Source organism: Bos mutus, chromosome X (genome assembly GCF_027580195.1).
Source record: "Bos mutus isolate GX-2022 chromosome X, NWIPB_WYAK_1.1, whole genome shotgun sequence".
In the NCBI taxonomy this organism is placed as follows: Eukaryota; Metazoa; Chordata; class Mammalia; order Artiodactyla; family Bovidae; genus Bos; species Bos mutus.
This window is the reverse complement of record NC_091646.1, coordinates 23157383-23176070: the sequence shown is the minus strand read 5'-3', so window position 1 is coordinate 23176070 and position 18688 is coordinate 23157383.

Sequence of the window (18688 nt, the reverse complement as noted above, 5' to 3'; positions counted from 1 at the left end):
GTTTTTGTTCATGGAGTTTTTATGCCTTTTCTTAACAACTTACATCAACAACATATTAAGGATGACCCTGTGTCTATAGTACTTATGGTTCATGTCTTTTTAGTTGTTTGCTTGAGCATAAATTCTTTAACATTCTAGCATGAATATAAAATCTTATGCCTTACATGAATGTCAATTCATTACAAGGAACTTAAAACAACAACTAAAGACACAAAGTCTGACTCCCCCCACCTCCCATTAAACTGTAAAGTACAGCTTGTCCCATTCCTTCCACCTCAGCAACCTCTTTCTTCCTCGCTCAAAACCCACTTTTTGATCTTTTCATCAATGGGTCTTGTAATACTTACCAGTTGTATTGCTGTGAAGATGAGCGGCTCCCAGACCTTTCAGTTATCAATCTGTCACAAGTGCACAGTGGTATCTCGTGACATGATGATCCCCGAGATGTCTGAGGTCTGTGCATCCTTGACTCAAAACTGCTGTATCGTCTGTGACCCCTAAAGACTTTTTAGAGAATTATGTTTGACAATGTAACAAAAAACATGGCATAACAAAAAACACATGGAAAAGCAGAGAAAGAACTTCCGCTCGAATTCCACCATCTTAAGCAACAAGTATGCTTGTTTTGATGTTCTTTCCAGTTTCTGCTCCTACATACACCCCCTTGTCAATTGTGGTGTCCACATGCTTCTATGTCCATGATTTCTAAAACTTGATATCATAAGTGTTTCCCAGGTTTCAACTCAGCCTTTAAAATTATTATTTGTCATGGCTCAAAGAGGTTCCACTGAGTGAGTGACTACATTGTTAACTCTTATGGTTGGACATTCCATATCTCTGCTTAAGATTAATTTGGTTAAATCTTTAGAAAGTATCCAATATAGGTCAGAGACTTTAAAATGATTTTCAATCACACTTTTTTTTTTTTTGGTTTGTGTGTACTTATATGTATACACCTGGGTTATTTATTGTCACTATTTAGCCATCCAGGGGCCAATCATGGGTCTTAAGCAGGAACTGTCCAGGGCAGAGGGAAAAGCTCATCAGACAACTCATCAGTTTCACCTCTAAATTTTCTAAACAAACCCAACTCCATTTCCTGCTCTAGTCACTACTGTGTAGTTGGTTCTGATTAACAGGTAATGAAACAAGAAGTTCAACATGAGCTCAGGAGGAAGAGGCCCCAGACTAGCCTCAGACCCCCATAAAAGCCTCAACCCCCATAAGCTCTAGGCTTCTTATCAGCAATTGCTTTTCTTGATGTTTTATCCTATCTATCTCTTGGGGTTGTTGCAAGTAGAAAATATGAAAACATTTGAAAAAGCATGTAAAGGCACAATTTTTTTTAAAAAAAGGAAAAATGTTAGGATTATTATGTTTCTGATTATTGTAGTTTTTGTGGCCGGGACTTTAAAATGTCTAGCCTTGGGGCAACAGTCTGGTTTGGAGGGCAGGTCAGGTGGGTTAGGGGACAGGTAAAGGGAGCTGCTTTGGGAGAGGCATGCTTCAAAGCCTTCGGAGCTCATGGATACCGCTCTGTTCTCAACTCCTTGACTAACAGCAGTGGCCAAGCCAGGGCCACTGACTCCCACTGGCTGCTCAGATTCTAGAGCTCACTGGCATAAGTGGAGCACTCCAAAGCTGAGCAGCTGCCTGGAAATGGAGGTCTTGTCAGGGCTCCTCCCCAATGGTTTAATTTACTATCCCTACAGGGGTCTATGTCTTTTTAAACTTGCCAAAGAGATCACTTTTGGAGCAGGGGAGGGAGGTAAAGGCTGCAGGCAGGTGAGATATTATGAAAGAGCTAGCAGATTTTTGTTCATTTACTGAGCAGTAACTAATGGGAAGGATAACTGGGGTGTAGAATAGCAGGGAGTTACACATTTGCTATAATTGGTGCATAGATCGATTTTCTTTTAGGAGTAATGTAATTATTCTAAACACAAATGTGTATCAAGTTTTAGGGTAATGAGGATAAGTTACACTGTAGGCCGATGGGAAAATAGGTCTCTAAAAATTTACTCAAACTTGGATATAGCCCCCAACTCTAGTCTTTAATTCCTATTTATAAACTTTCATTGATTTTCAAAAAAATGCTTTTTGGACCTATTTTTATTTTCGTCTTGTGCAGTTTCTCAGGAAAGCTGCCTAGAAGTTAGCTCACACCTGTGTAGGATGACTTTTTCTCCAAGTGTTGCCCTGAGCCTGTTTCAGGATTGGGTGAACAAACCCAGTCCCCTGCTGCCTCATCTGCCTTGATGATTTGATTGGTATGGTGTTTTTTTAAAACAATCAGCAAAATAATTTGCACTGCAGAGTCCTTAGTAGGTCTTTTTAATTGGACATTCATATTAATAAAAATCAAAAGCAGCATACAATCATTTAATGTCCCAGCACTGGAGTATATCCAACTGTTTTCCTGTTTGGGGTTCCACTTTAGTCACTGTCTGTATGTATGCATAAATTTTTACATAGTTGCAACCACTGCCTTTTTTTGGTGTGTGGCTGTGGTTATTGGCATCTAGTTTTCCAAGTAACATTGACACACATCTGTTCAAATCAATTGACGTTCCCATCATGACTGACTCATTTGGCGGGGAAAACAAGCTTACATGCCAATTGGAACAAAGAAGCATGGGTATCAGGGAGCAGCAGGGAGAAAGAAATGGTGGGAGAGGGTTATTTTGACTTACAGATCATAAAACATTTTCCAATAACTTTTTTAAAGGATGCATAATATTACACTGAGTGATTGATTATATTTTATCCCATGTTGTGGGACATTTGGGTGGTTTTCAATACCTAGTGAGTTTAGAATGCATATAAATTACAGGATTTGAGAGATGACTGTATTTTCTTGAAACAGAAGTCTTCTGTGTCCAGATCCGGGCCAAGAGTGTTGATGCAGTGTTCCTTTGTTGGAAAAAAAGTCATTACTGCTAACTGGAAATGCTGGATGCCTTCAAAAAATATCCTTGTGATTAAAATATTTTAAATTATGTTCAATTCTAGCTTATAAATGTAACCTATATATCTTGTCCCACAACTTACAGAAATGTGGAATTTTAAATTTAGAGCCTGACTAAACTTTTCCTAGTTTATGGGCCACATCTGTCTAATAAACTTAATACAAGGCTGTGTGCACGCAGCTTCCTAACAAATAACATGTGCTGGGAAAAGATGAGAAAACAATGGAAAGGTGCCTACTTGAAGGTGGTAACATCGGATCAATTGATCTGCTGACTATAAGTGGATTCCTTTCACACTCCCACACATTATGATGCACATTTAGCAACGTTGAAAAACAATTTGAATGAATACCTTAGAGAGTTAAAGAGAATTTATAGTCTGGAACGAATTGCAATCTTCTTAATTGACACGGAAATGTTTGGCTAAAATATTGCTTTATTCACATTTTTGTCCTTGGAGGAAAATCTAGGCACACTGCAACTTCGACCGTGTGAATAATGGTGTAAGATGACTGCTTTAAGTCAGAAAAAGGGCACTACGCAGTCCGAAGGCTGTGTGGATGCCCTCAAGCTCGATGCCTCTTGGGGGCCTGGGGCCAAGGGCCACAGCGCATCTGGAAGGCAATGCCCCCAATCCGGATCGTGGCTCCCACCCTCCGCCACTTGCAGTCCCCAACCGGCCGGGTCTCTCACCTGGGTCTCGCTGGAGGGAGCTGGAGGGCGCGGGTATGGTCCTCCCGTGGGATGGGCGCTGGCTGCTGCCAGGCCTCCTTCTGGCTCGAGGGGACCCGTCCTGAGCAGGGAGAAAGGGAGAAGATGAGAGGCGCGGCGGCAGTCTCGAGGTGCCTTTCCTACCCTAAGCGCAAAGCCAGGCGGGTGTGGGAACCTGTTCGCCGTTCAGGCCTCGGGATTGCGAGCCCGCGGGGCCCTGGGCCGGCCGCGAGCCAACTTTCAGGGTTCGCGGTCCGGGATCGAGGCCGGGGCGGGGCAGCGGCGGCCGCGGGGAGCCGGGCTGGCCCCAAGCAGCCGGGTGGCGGCGCCCCAGGAGCCCTCAGGTCCGCGGTGGCCGGAAGGGCCCCGACCCGCCCGCGCCGGCCTCAGCGCAAAGGAGTCTGGGAGAGCGCGCGTGGGGGCGGCGGGAGCCTGAGCCCCGGCTCGGGCTGCCTGGAACCCAGGGCTCCCCAAACCCGACCTCCTCCTGCTCCTCCTCCAGGGGTCCCACTCCTGGCCCCCAGGAAGACAGTTCCAGGCAGCCTGTACAGACCAGAGGGGCTTTCACGTCTTTGGTTTCTTTTAGGATGACAGAAAGCGTGGGAAAGTTTCCATACCTCTCTCTGTCTTTGCCAAGAGTCCTTGACCTGCCCATGCGCTGGATCAAACCAAAAACCTAAAGTGATTTTCACAGGCAAAGTACGACCTCAGCCAGAGAATGAGTCCTCTCTTTTCTAGGCCGGCTCTCAAGCTCCTAGCCTAGACTGGGGGGCGCACAGTGAGGGGTGGAGACAGCGTTCGAGGTCCATTGGTAACAGTTCCTGGAGTTCTGTAGGCACGGAGGGCCCCAGAGTCGACAGCTCAGGGGCTGCCATTTTCTCAGGAGCTGTCCAGCCAGCGCCCTGCCAGCGGGGCAATCCCTGTGGGCGGGCCCCCGGGCGACTGCGGTGGCCTTGGGGAAGCGCCTCCAGAGTGGAATTCTGGTACCAGATTTTGGGAGATAGGGCAAGAGGCAGCTTGAACTGCCGAGCCTCATTCCACAGCCACCCCCTTGGGTAACCTCGCTCCCTGCAGGCCTCAGATCACTTAGGTCAGGCCTTTCTACGAGGCAGCCTGGGATTCACCGGCGGGCCAGGCCCTGTGCCTTGCCAGATCTCGACAGAAGCTTCCCCCAACAGAGACAGGGAGAAGAGTGGGGAAGGTGTCGAGAAGGGGCCAGAAACATTCTCTTTCCTGGACTCCAGTGTCCTTTCCACACGCAGGATGTGAGTCATTTACCAGGAGCCGCACAGCGGCCTGGCGACTGCTTGCAATGGGTCACCTTAAGGCGTCCCCTTACTTCTTTTCCAACTACTCCCCTCCTCGCCACCCCACACCATTTAGTTGCTGAGACTTGAAGGTAGTCTTTATTCGTTTTTTGTCCTGTGAGTGGTAGGTAGTCTAGGTGATCAGGAGGGTTCTCCCCCCACACCCTCGTTTAAATTTTACCCGGACGGGGAAAGGAGTGCTAAAATGCAGTTTCTTTCACATCTATTCAAAGGCGGGCAAAGGTTGGACCGAGGACAAACGCGCCTCACCCGGGTCTCGCTGCTGGAGCAGACAAGGCGGGCACTAGACTAGGACTTACCTGGTGGGGGGGCCCGTGCCGGAGTCCCAGTCTTGCCCGGGCAGCAGAAACAATACTCCAGATCACCAATTGCCCACTGCAGTACTGTTCCCGCTGCTAGGGCACGGCTGAGTGCTGCACGGCAACCCCCTTCTCGGCACGCTTGGCCCAGACCATCCCCAGCCCCCAGCCCCCAGCCCCCCGGGCGAGCAGCAGAGCTCTCCTCGAATTCTGGCGGAGCCTCGTGGGAGGTGAAAGGGCGCCGGGGGAAGAGGAAGAGAGATCCAAGCCTCCGCTCACCTACCTGTTCCAGAGCTGGCCTGGGGAGCCGGTGCTCCCCGGGAACGCACGCACGTCTAGCAGAACCCCACCTTCCTACTTCCTCGCAAGGGGGTATAGCAGCGCCTCACGTTTTGAACCGTTTAAAGCACTTCAAAACATGAATTGCTGCTGCATCCCCTCGGAGTCAACGAAGGAGGATCGCTCTGGGGTACCTGCAGGTGGAGAAAGACAAGGTGACTGGAAGGAAGACCCCCGTGCCGCCCGATGGCGAGGAATAAAGCGAAACGTCAGTCCAAATCGACATACTTTTTAGAAATTTGATTTCCAGGTTCAGCAGGTGGAGTGAAGGATGTTACTCGATTTCTTCTTTTTTTCCCTCAGAGGATGAATCTTGGAAAAGTGTAGTGGTGAAAGGCAGAGGGCTGAGAGAGGAATTAGGGTGGGAAAGAATCTTACTTCTGAAGGAAAGCATAGTAAGAAAAGAAATTGAGGCAGTTTGGCAACATCTGGATCACTCTTGCCTGCTTCCAAAGTCTTCCTGAAACTTTTTCCTGGTGTATGTTATAAATAAGCCTCACTCAATGTCCCCACTAAAAAAACAATAACTTTTCATTTATTGACTTAAAGAAGATCACCAAAATGTCTCTGGCGGCTTCAGCTTATTTTAATATATATGATAGTTGGGAAATACAGATCCATCCCTAGAAGCATGAGATGTCCTCTTGAACTCACCAGTGCTTTCTTATTACAGCAAACACCCTGCTTTGAGTTCTTTTTAAAGGTATTAAAGAATGAAGAGATAACTCTTCTGATATGAAATATCTGGATGTTTACATATGAAACTAACTCAAACTTATTCATAAATACTTTGTACCTTTTAATACCAGCTATTAAAACACAAGTCAAAAAGTTTAAATACTTGATGTCAAATCAGTCCTTCTTGTCTCAAGCAGTTCCCCAGAAATGCTTTCCCGTTCTGAAATGGCCGGCTCTGTGCATACTCCTTAATGATTAACTCATTACATACCACTTTTTCCTTTTTAAAATGGACACACATTAGCAATAAGTTACACGCATCCTTTCCCACAGTGTTTAAACGGAATAGTCAAGCAGAAGCAAATAAATCTGTAACCCTCAATCACAAACCTGTAAGTTAAAACAACACAAGTAGCACAAAATGCTAATGGTTTTGAAAGTTAAAATACGTTTCAATACAAGTAATAGACACGACAAGTATCCACGTCTGTTAAGTGTTTTGGTTCATTTAAAATTTACATCGTTTTTTCAAAACCAGTTTAATGGATGCTGTGTCCTGTTTATTAGATGATAAAATGTTCAGAGTATTCAATGAGACTAATTACAAAATTCGTAACACCAGACTGAGATCCAGTGTTACCAAATGCACTACTTATGGTAAACTAATTTATTAATAACTCGTTCCCTAAATTGGGACATACATTTAAGTGTGTGTAAATTCCATCTTGTTTTGGCTATGCTATTTACAAACAACTCTCACTTTTGGGATTAATGGAGATAAACGTCCTTGGTTGCCTTTAAAAAGAAAGAAAAAAAAAACATGTTTAGCAAATGTACAGTTTTACTTTAAAACTCCACAACCTTCTCCCAATTAAATATTTATGCCCCACACAAATATGAGAACCCTCACATTAAAGTCATCCCTCATTTAACATTTCCTTAGTTGACTACTTAGAAAAACAAAAGTTCATTCGAAACAGCAATGGTGTCAAAGGCGAAGGTCCCTTCCAGATTGCTCTGCAAACTCACTGGAATCGAATTCATTTGTACCTGTCATTTAACCCGTTTTTTCTCTCCTAGTGACAGTACAACGACTTACATTCCTAAAAAGCCACTTCGCTCCCCTAGTTTATGGATTTCCCCTTAGATTAAAGTTTACTTACGAAAAGAGATTACAAAGAGAAGTCTTGTCACTTCAGAAGAGAGTCAGTCGCCGATACAATAGACAAAGAATCGATACTTTCGAGTTGCCCTTAGCCCCACCCCGCCTTCTGAACTGAACTGTGTTGGGCCAAATCATTTGAGAGCCAAAGCATACGCCTCTTCCTCTGTTCATATTTTACAACGTTTTGTCTCAATTTTGCAGATGTCTTCTTCCCCCCACCACAAACACGATGGACCTTCCCTCGGCTCATTCATGCCGACTTTACCAACGTCATGTTTCCTACAGGGAAAACTAAACAACCTTGAAAGTTTTAGTTGGGAAAAGACAGTGCAAAACTAATCATACATTTATTTCCAAGACATATTTTACGGCTTACAAATAGGAGCCACGAAAAGTTCATGTACAGTCCGTCAAAACCAGTGGATCCCGACTCTAGCGAGGCTGACAAGCGGTCACAGCCCCTTACTCGATTTTCTCTCCCCACCCCTCCATCTTAGCTTTTTCCAGCCCGTTTCCTAAGAATTCTCCCAGCCCACTCATGTGTCTGTTTCGCCCGCACCCCGGCCCCCCCCCCCGCCTCCCGCCCCAACATGCTTTACAATCCCAAAGCAACACATAACTTTTTCAGCGTGGTAACTCAAATTTTTTTCAGTCTGCCGTAACCAACGTGATTAAAGGGAGAAATGCCAGCCAACAAGTCCCTTTTAAAAAAATCTCATGTCACCTCTCGATCCACTCGAAAATGGCGCCGAAATCGAAGAATTTCTTAAATTTCATTGTCAGCTGTTTGCAAAGGTTTCTGGGATTTTCCTGCGAAGCTGCTTCTCCGCGTCTGAGAGCTAGCGAACGAGCAAGCAAGCAAAAGAGAGAGGGAGGAATGGAGGGGGTGCGGAGGGCTGAGACAGACAGACAGCGAGAGAGCGGGGCCCGGGAGGGGAGCGGGGCCGGGGCTTGAGGTCGGCGAGGGCGCGGGGGGCGCGGGACCGGGTCCCGAGCCATAGGGACCGGAGCCGGGCGCGGAGAGGCGGGAGCCCGGGGCCGGGGTTCGGGGTGGCGGCGCGGAGGGCGCGCTCCTGCGTTGGCTGCAGCCGAAGCTCGGAGAGCGGCGTGGCGGAGGCGGAGCGGAGTGGAGCGCGGGACCGGAGCCTCGCGCACCCTGGGAGGCAAGCTGGGCGGCCGGCGGAGAGCCTCCAGCAGCGGCTCTAGAAAAAGCCGGCTCCGGGGGCGTGGCCACGCGGTGCCCACGCCCCCCCCCTTCGGCGCGCTGCTCCCGGCCCCGGGGCGGAAAGGGGGAGGGGAAGAGGAGAGGGATGGGGGGGCGGGGTGTGTGTGTGGGGGGGGGGGGGTGTGTGGGTGTGTGTGTGTCGGCGCTCCACGCCACAACCTTGGCCCGCAGCCGGGATGGGGCCGAGAAGGGCACGGGGCATCCAGTAGAGCCGGTACAGAGTCGAAGAGCCGGGGTTTAGGGAGAAAAAAGAATGGGACAAGGCAAAGCCACGGGCACAGGGTAGCGCAGCGCACACCCAGATGTGTAGGACGGACGCCACCCCGCGCCCACTGGTCCTCTCGCGGTGCCCCCTGAGCTGCCAGTAGGGAGCAAGGTGACTGAGCAACGCCCCTGGCGCTGTGCCGGCTGGGGGTGCCTGACTTGTTGCGGGAGGAAACGGGAGGGGTGCTTCGAACCGCGTGAGCGTAGCGCTTTCCCCAAGCGTTTGAGGCCAGCCTCGTGGGGACTCCCCTGCCCAGGCCACCCCTCCGAGCCTCCAAGCCCTCAGGGAGAGCAGCCCCGGAGCGGGTCCCGTACTTGCAGGCCGTCCGCTGGGGGCACAGAGCCCGGAGGAATGGAACAACTGTCTGCACACGTCCCGGTCCAAGAAGGGGAAACATTTTTAAGATTGACCCCGGGCAACAGGAGGGAAATGAGCCCTTATTATAAATGCTAGCTGCTGTTAGGGACGGAGAGTTGATTTTCTTAGGTGAGAATAGTGAGAATAGTATTGAAGTTAAGTAGGAGGATACCCTTAGAAGATGAAGGCTGGAGTTGAGAGGTGAAATATCATCTTGTCTGCAGTTTTCAGATGATACAGCCTACACACGCACACATTGTGCCAGACAGAGGAAGCAAGTGTTATAGTGTGTTAAGTTGTCACATCCAGGTGGGGGATAAGTGGACGTTTGTTGTACTGTTCTTTCAACTTTCCTGTCTACTTGCAAAATGTCATAATAAAAACGTTGTGAGAACTCCCTCTCCTCGTTAAAGAAACAGCGCCTGAATGCTGTCTAGGAAAATGAGCGCGACTCCTTCCTCCCTCCCTGTCCCGGGTGGGACAAATCTGTCAGCACGCAGGGCTCAGACCAGCGAATTCTGGAAGGGAAGGGCAATGGGTAGCGCTGGCCGGCAGCGGCCACCGCCCCGGACACGGGACGCAGGCCGGGAGGCACCCGGGGGCCTCGGGGCAGGTGGGCGGCCAGGCGCACAGCACAGCAGAGGAGCTGCCGAGCGCGCCGGTCTGGGCAGGGGGCTCCGCGGGCGACTCAGCCACCCCGGGTACGACTCCGACTCGATCGGCTCAGCTCTGCCCAACCGCCCGCGCGGCGGACGGGCTAGAAAACGGATGGGCCGCGGGGAGCTGGAGCCGCGCGCCTGACGCCGCCGCCGCGGCCCCGGTTCCCCCACGTTCCCCGAGGGTGGCCAAGGCTGTAGCGGCCTGCGCCCTGCGCGCGGGGTGGTGGGGAATCGCGCGCTGCACTGGAAAAAAAAAATCAGGTGCTGAAAGAAAAATAGCAACACACACACCACATACACACGAATTCAGTATACAAAAATAAAACCACGGATTCTGCCTTGCTCGGCGCTCAAGTTTCTTGAGCTGCTTAACTCTCGCATGCATTTCACTGAGGTTTCTGGAGCGCCGATGTCAACTCTTAATTTCTTTGCAAGGGCGATCTCGCAGACCCGAGGCGCTGCAAGTGCTGCGCGGCCTGTCCCTTGCCTCTGCGGCTGTTTTCTTTCTTTCATTTTTTTAGAGGTGGGGGGTGGGAGGGAGAGTAGTCTCTTCCAGGGTCTGCAAAACTATTTTCAAAGATTAACTAAAAAGATTTTACAGGCCAAGATTTGATTTTCAGGAAAGGTTTTAAGACTGCAGTGACGTGTAAGGGTTCGGTGGGCGCTAAGAAGTTATTTCTAAACGATAATTTCCCTCTGAAAGTTTTCAGAATGCTTCGTGGACAGGGCTGAAAGTTTGTCGGGCTGTCAGACGTGACTGAACAAGCTTCTAAATCCTCAGATAGATCATTTATAAAGCTCCAGTGTCCTTGGGGTGAAAGACTTTTCTGGGCTTTTAAGGCTCGGCTTCGTGGGTAAATTTGCTTGGGTTGATCTAACTGCGCGCAAGCGTGCATTCCCCTCCTTGGATTAGCAGAAGGGCAGAAGATTCCAGCACTATTAGATAAAAGTGGAGTTTGTGGCACGTCCTCCAAAGGGGGGGGGGAAGCAAGTTTCCTTTATTAAACTCTTCTTGCTACATCAGCAAATTAGAGAGCCAGTTGAATATTGATGAATGCTTTGAGGGTGAGTAATATGGCTACAGGCCGCAGAAAGTGAGGGCAGGCAAGCTAAGTATTTACTCAAGTGAACAATCTTCGAGTATTTTTCAAATATGATGTCTTAAGGATTTCCTTAGGTTTTCTTAGGGCCTCTGAAACAAACCCTGATTCTGCAAATGGCTTCTCATTTTAGTAGGCCCTTCCCAACCTCACAAAACAGAAGTTGCCCCAAGAGTCGCTTAGAAACGCAGCCTGGCATTAAAACCCAGCGGCAGCCCTCCAAACCCCGGTGTCAAGGAGGGAACTTCTCGCTGGGCAACCCGAGAACCCCCAAATGAAGTGGACACCATTCACTATTTGTTTTTGTTTTTTTGTCGTTTCTGAAATTCAGCTTCAAAGCAGGTATTTTCAGGAAAATAGCACATATTTTTTTCCTCCCTGAAACATTCAGAAATTACCTTGATAAGAAATAATTCTAGTCAGCCGTGGGAGGAGAGTTTTAAAAAAAGCTTTGAAGGCTCTGAAGGTGCAGCTGAGGAAAATAAATTAGCCCTCGAGTGGAGAAATTCAGCAAGGAAGTAACCCATAACAAGGTATTTAGAAGAATTTTTGGAAAGTGTTTTCTGAGAAGCAATTGCAAATAAATCTTTGGAATTAGATACTAGGAAAAGGAGTTGAATTGAAACTCTTTTTTACACTGTAAACAAAATGTCTAGAACTTAGCATTTTCATTTTAACTAGAAGTGTCTTTTATGATTATGTTTTTCATGAAGGCCTTGAGTTAGGGAAACAAGATTTTCCTTATGTTGTAAATATCCAGAAGTCTTCAGAGAGATAAAATCAGGATAGAGTTACAGATTTAACAGAAAGAAAACAACTGGAATTGTGTTATGAAGCTTCTACTGTGTTATTTGTAAAAGCTTTTTTTTTTTTTCAGGGTTCAAGAAAAGGCTAGCAGTGAGCAGAAATAATAGACTCATGCCTGCCCTACTGTCAGATTTAGCAAAAAATATAGTGCACCTTAGTAATTTTTATTTTATTTTGAGAAATTGGTTATGATAAAAAATAGCTGCTTGCAAAACTTAGAACTTTGAGGGGGGGTGGGAAATGTCAAATCTTAACTTCTCCCAACCCCATGATCTCACCAGGAGAAAGAATAAATTAGTAAATTTTTCCTTTCTGTCAAGGAGGAGCTTAGTAAGTCCTTGATGGCTGTTGCTTTTGATTTCGAAGTCTCTTTTCAAAGATGCGGAATCACTGCCTTCAATGCTGCTGGGATTTCTTCTTTAAACAGGGCATGTTTTTCTTGTTGGGTGTGCACTATTATTGTCTTAATTATTCCTGGATTTTGGCCCATGAAATCAAAGACTCTCTCAGATGACAGAAATGATCGGATCTTTGCACAAAGGAAGGCCACAGTGGAGGGGTGGAGGGTGACCTCAGTCTCTACACTGTGCTGGCCCTACAGGGTCCTCATCCTGTAAGCCAGCTGGACTCTCCTTTGCACCAGAGTGAGCTCACAACACAGTATAATGATAGGGGCATGGAGATGAAAGCCCACCTCCTGGACAAGATTTGGTCACTTGCTTTCACCGTAAACATTATGATCAATTTCTAATCTTACACTTCTAGCACTTTCCTTGAGCCTTATTACCCTATTATACAGAAGAAATAAAAACAAAAACTCAGTATAGAGCAACGTCAACACATCAAATGCTATTGGATTCAGGGAGGCTGAAGTGCATTTGGACAGTTGATTACTCCTTTTATATCAAAAAAATTTTTTTTAAGCTCCAAATTGGCCAGCACCAAAGAGGTGCTGTCAAAAGCACAGAGCTCCCCAAGTTGGAACGACTTCACTTTTAGGATCGTGCTACTCCTGGGAGAAAATAATATCTCGCTGGGCAGAGATAGGAGGAGGGGACAGGAAAGTGCACAGTGCTAAGGGATGCTATCTGTTTAAAACCAAGATGTGTTTTCCAAACCATGAAATACTTGTTGAAATAGGAAAGGAAGGAAAGTCAGTGTGTATAACTGAAGCATAATATTAAAGCTATTAATGCCAGAATATCCAGAACTTCTTCTTGTGTCCATAACATAGCTGTTTGCATTAAAAAAATATTTAAAAGACTTAATATGTAGAGTTTCTAGGACTGGTGAGACATGTCGTTTCTTTTACCTCCTGTCTTTTAAAATAATTCTTGGGTTTAAAATCAGGTGGGATTCCACAGTAGCTAATGATCAGGGTGAGCTCCATCCATTGGCAGGAAATGGAGCTAGAGATCTGGGTCCAGTTTTCCATTTTAACACGTGCCCTAAACCCAGGGCTTCAGCAGCTTCCTTAGCTCAGAGTCCCCAAGGAATGCTTAGGCCTCAGGCAAGGAAAGAGGAGGGAGGCAGAGAGTAGGGGCAAGGACAAAAATGAGAAAGGAGGAAGGTGAAAGAAGGAAAAGAAAATCAAGTCCTTCCCCTCATTCCTTCTCTGTCTTCTAATGCAAACCCTTAACTTGCCACCCTTAGGTCACCAAGGTAACCTTCTCAGGCTCCCGGCTCATCCCCCAGCTTAGTTTGGCCCCTCTCACCCTAGTTCCCTAAGTTCAACTCTAAAAACACAATTCTGATCATATTGATCCTTGGCACTAAAAAATCATACAGCGAAAAGTATAGTCCTTGAATGTGGCCTTCAAGACCCTCTCCAACCTGGCTCTGATCTGCCCCTCTGGTTGTACCCCTTCACCCTCCAACCACAGCTTCTTTTTTATCCTTCCACGCAGGAGATTTTTGCTCTTCTCATTTCCTCATCCCTCAAGGCTCAGCCCAAATGCCATCTCCTCCCTGAAGACTTCTCAGATGATCTCAGGTTGGGGTTAACTGCCTCTGGCCTGTTCCATCACAGCACATTAATAAAGCTAGTCATTCTAAGTCTCTGCCTAGCAGATAGGAAGCCCCTAGAGAGTAAGGACATGCCCAGCTATGCATCTCTTCTCAGCACTTTGCACAATTACTCGTGTTAGTTGGTGTCCAACGCAGATTTTCAAATAAATGCTACCTGAGAAGGGAAAAGACATGGAGGGAGTGAGGAGAAGTCAGGTCGTGTCGGTGGTGAAGCTTGTGGCCAATATCCTCAAGAGTTGGCTTAGGTGCCCTTTGGTGCCCTTGGTGCCAAGGGTTGTCTAACCCAAAGCCAACATGGTTGCTTAACAAGTTGGTCTGAGATTGGCATTTGAAACTCATCCCCTTTAATACTATGGAATTAGTTTATTTTAAATTAGCTACTCAGTACTAGAAACCCTCTCCTGAAAAACTACCTCCATCATTTGATTTATTTTTATTTTTTATTTTTTTGTCTGTGTGGCACAGTGTATGGGATCTTAGTTCCCTGACTGGGGATCAAACCCGTGTCCCCTGCATTGGAAATATGGAGTCTTAACCCCTGGCCCACCAGGGTAGTCCCCCACCATCATTTCATACTTTTAAGTTTCAAGCCGATTTTTGAAGGGAAGGTGCAATTTAAATGGAATGGGGAAAACAGTATGTTCAGGGACCTGCAGATAGAGAAGAGTTAAAAGGAGAGAGACACAGCAAGACAGAGGCTATCTTTTGTGGAATTAGCTGTTGATTGAACTGGACAAATAAGGTCTGCCCCTCCAGGACAAATAGATTAGAGGGGTGTGGAAGTAGGCAGAGGCGTCTTGATTTAATTATGGGACTGTGAGGAGTCTTTGAAGGGCCTTGAGTGTGATGTAATGAAAATTGTTTGCAATAGATTCACTGGGCTTACCTGGTAACTCTACAAACTAAAACTGTGATAAACCGAGGTTGATCGGAACCATTGGAATATCTTCTTCTTCATGCACACAGGAGTGAGTTTTCTTACTGGAGAAGAGAACAGATGGAAAAATACTGCTTCATATATGCCTACACAGCAGCTTTTCTCCTTCTCTCCCTACCCCTCTTTCTTCCCTTTTCTCTATTTCTCAGACAACTGCATAGGCCCCCACCAAAATATACCCACCCCCCTGCCCCTGACTAGACTTGACTGGCCTTTAAGGATAATCAATTTCTTGTGACATTAGTCATAAAAATATGTTTTAAAATACCAGTAAATATCAGGCAGAAAAATTCACCAAAAGAATACAGAAATTTAACCTCATGTGCTGATTTGATGGAACAGAGGAACGGAAACACACCTTCTGGACTGAGGCTAATCGTTTTGGAGTGATGGCAGAGCTTCAAACTGGAGAATGTTTTTTTTTCATGGGCAGCTTAAAAATTGTCATTAAATATTTTCAAGAAGTTAAAACAACACTGAAAGCAACTTGGGCAACTTAAATATTCATTGTAGTTGCTGTAACCAAATATCCCAACATATATGAGCTTAGGTGCTTCAATATAATCAGAAAAGTGTGATTTCTCTATAGCTTGGTAGAGCAAAAATTAAGCAGATGAAATATGAAATGAACATGAGAATTAATTTGTAGCTTGGATCATACAAGCCAGATTTTTGAAGAGATAATTTTATTTTGATTGCAGACTGTAAATTATTATAGGGAGTTAGTGTAGGAATGATATTGAGGCTTACTTTTGGGTCAATTTGTTCCCAACTTGACCCTCTGTTGGTAGAGGGGAGGGCTGAGGTTTCTCTAACCCCAAAGAAACCAGTCTCACTGTGGCTTTAGGACTTGGCTTTAGGACTTATTTCTCCTCTCCTCACACTGGCTTTCTTTCAGTATGTTGTCATGTAAATGCAGTTTAGAAAACAGAATAAATATTCTATGGGCATTACTTGGAAAATAAACTTTTAAAGATGTGTATGTATTTAAGTTGTAGTGTTACAACTCAAAAGAATTCTTGCTAGAAAGAAATACGTATTTGGCTAAAAGTCAAAAATTTTGAAGTAACTTTAAAAGGTGAATAATTTACATTAGCCTGGTGTTTATATAATAGGGTGTGTGTGACAAAGTTAAAATAACATTGAAAATAACTTGAGTCATTTAAATATTCCTCCTGGTAACTGTAGAATATAAGTGCTTTTGAAGGGGGGAGTGGTAAGTTTTTAGACAGCTGGCAGGGATTTTTTGTGTGTGTTCCTTTACATTTGAAAACTGGTATTAGCATTTAATTCTCTGACTCAGAGCAATTCCCCCTTGCCTGTCAGAGAACATCTAAAAATGAAGGCTGACAGCCAGGCAGGGAAGGGCAAGCCTGTCGTTTCACTTCCGGGAACTTGTTTATGAAGGCTCCTGCAATCCCCCACCTGCTCAGGCCCTGTGAGCCCCTCTCGGTTCCTGCTGTTTAATAATTCTGGGAGCTCCTCTGATTTCATTGCATTACCCTTCAGATAAGTTACAGAAACTTCATCAATGGCCAAGCCAGATGGTTGTGGATTGGATAGGAACAAAGCAAAAAAAAAGAAAGAAAGTAGTAATGGAAAGAGTGATGGGAAGCATTGTGTTAGTATTTATATACATACATACATACATAAATCAATGAGCAAAGTCCCCTGCCTCTCAATTTTGAAGCTGGCTAATGCCTTATATATATATATATATATATATATATATATATATATATATAGTGTGTGTGTGTGTGTGGGCTCAGTCGCTCATTGTGTCCCACTTTTTATGACCCCATGGACTGTAGCTTTCCAGGTTCCTCTGTCCATGGAATTTTCCAGGCAAGAATACTGGAGTGGGTTGACATTTCCTTCTCCAGGGATATATAAAAAATATGTGCATACACATATATATGACTCAGATTCCCCCATCTCCCCACTCCCACTGAGTTGCATTAGGAAATCGTTGGTCTGATCTGAACTAGCATCATCATTTATGTTATTTGATTTACCGTTTACACTTTTCCCCTTTGGCTTTAAATGTCTTCAGCAATGTCGTCTTAGAAAAATAAATAGAAGCTTCCTCTGGAATACTTTTCACCAATCAGTCGGACTTGTAATTTGCAGCTGGTAGGACTTATTTTCCCCAGAGAAGGAAAACAGAACCGACAGAGGCAAGGGTACAGCAGTGACTTATCATGTATTTTTCTGCCCAAGCTGTGTCCTGCCATTGATTGTAAATTGATTGTATATACACAGATAAATTGAAGAATGTCTCATTTGTGGAGTTAAGGTCATCACTAGGATGGTCCCCAGTGATCCCGCCTCCTGGTGCTCCCACCTTTGTGTAGTCCCCTCCCCTCATGTAGGGGCTGGACCTCCAGAGTCACTTCCCCAACAAATAGAACATGGCGGAAGTGGCGAGATGTCACTTCTGACACTGGGTTACAAAAAGCCTGTGGCTTCCGATTTGGACTCTGTCCCTCCTCTCCTTCCCTCCCCCTTCTCCCACTTCCTATCTTTGTTGTCATTATCATCTTCCATACCATGAGAACACTCGGGCAGCCTATGGAGAGGCTCACAGAGAGGAAATGAGGCCTCCTGCCAACAGCCTCTTGAGTGAGCTTGGAAGTGGAATCTCCAACCCCAGTGGCATCTTGAAATGACAATTTGATGGCATCTCCTCGGAGATCTTGAGCCAGAGGCACTTGGCTACATTGTGCCCAGGTTCTTGATCCGCAGAAACCATGAGAGAATAACTAGTTGTTGTTCTGGGGTAATTTTTTTTTTTTTTTTTGGGCTGCACCAAATATCCTGTGGGATCTTAGTTCCCTGACCAGGGATTGAGCCCCCTGGGCCACCAGGGAAGTCTTGTTTTGGGGTAATTTGTTATTCAGCAAGGGCTTCCCAAGTGGCACTAGTGGTAAAGAACCCATTTGCCAATGCAGGAGACATAGGAGACACAGGTTTGATCCCTGGATCGGGAAGATCCCCTGGAGGAGGAAATGGCAGCTCACTCCAGTATTCTGGCCTGAAGAATCCCATGGGCAGAGGAGTCTGGTGGTCTTCAGTCTGTAGAGTCGAAATGAGTTGGACGTGACTGAAACAACTTGGCATGCATGCACATTATTCAGCAATAGATAACTAATACAGAAAGTTTTATAATTGTATAATCAGTGTGTAAGTTTATAAGCTGAAATCTGATCAAATCATTTGTTTTCTTCTGAAAAAGTTGTAGAAAGTCGCAAGACTGAAAGCCCTCTCCTTATGTCTCTCTCTGTCTCTGTCTCCCTGTCCTCTCTTTCTCTCTTTTTTTGGGAATAAACAACTATAATTACACTTTAAGCAGTATATCATAGAGATCAACCGCAGGGATTGCAATACTAATTAGATTTAAAGAAAACAGAGAAAAAGAATTAAAAGATGTTACTTCATAAATTAGCCTTTCTTTAAACATTTGATCTTTGATGATGTATTTCTTTTTTTTGGATAGTGTATTTCTTATAAACATGGTGTGTGTGTACCTCTGTCTGCCTCTGTGTGTGTGTGTGTGTGTGTGAACATGCTGTGTTTAGTATAATGCTTGGTCAGACTTTCATTCTTGATGGAGGAATGGAGGGATGGGAGTATTGACATGCAGCTCCAAAATGGCCTATTAGTTAAAATTAGGGATAAAAGACTTTTTGCCCTTGACATTTATATATACTTTATACTGTTTTTTAAAAATCTGGTTTGCTGTTTTATAATTAGTATTATAATACCCTGTTTTCAGGGTATAGGAATTAAAATTTAAATGTTACTTTGACTCTTCTTCTATC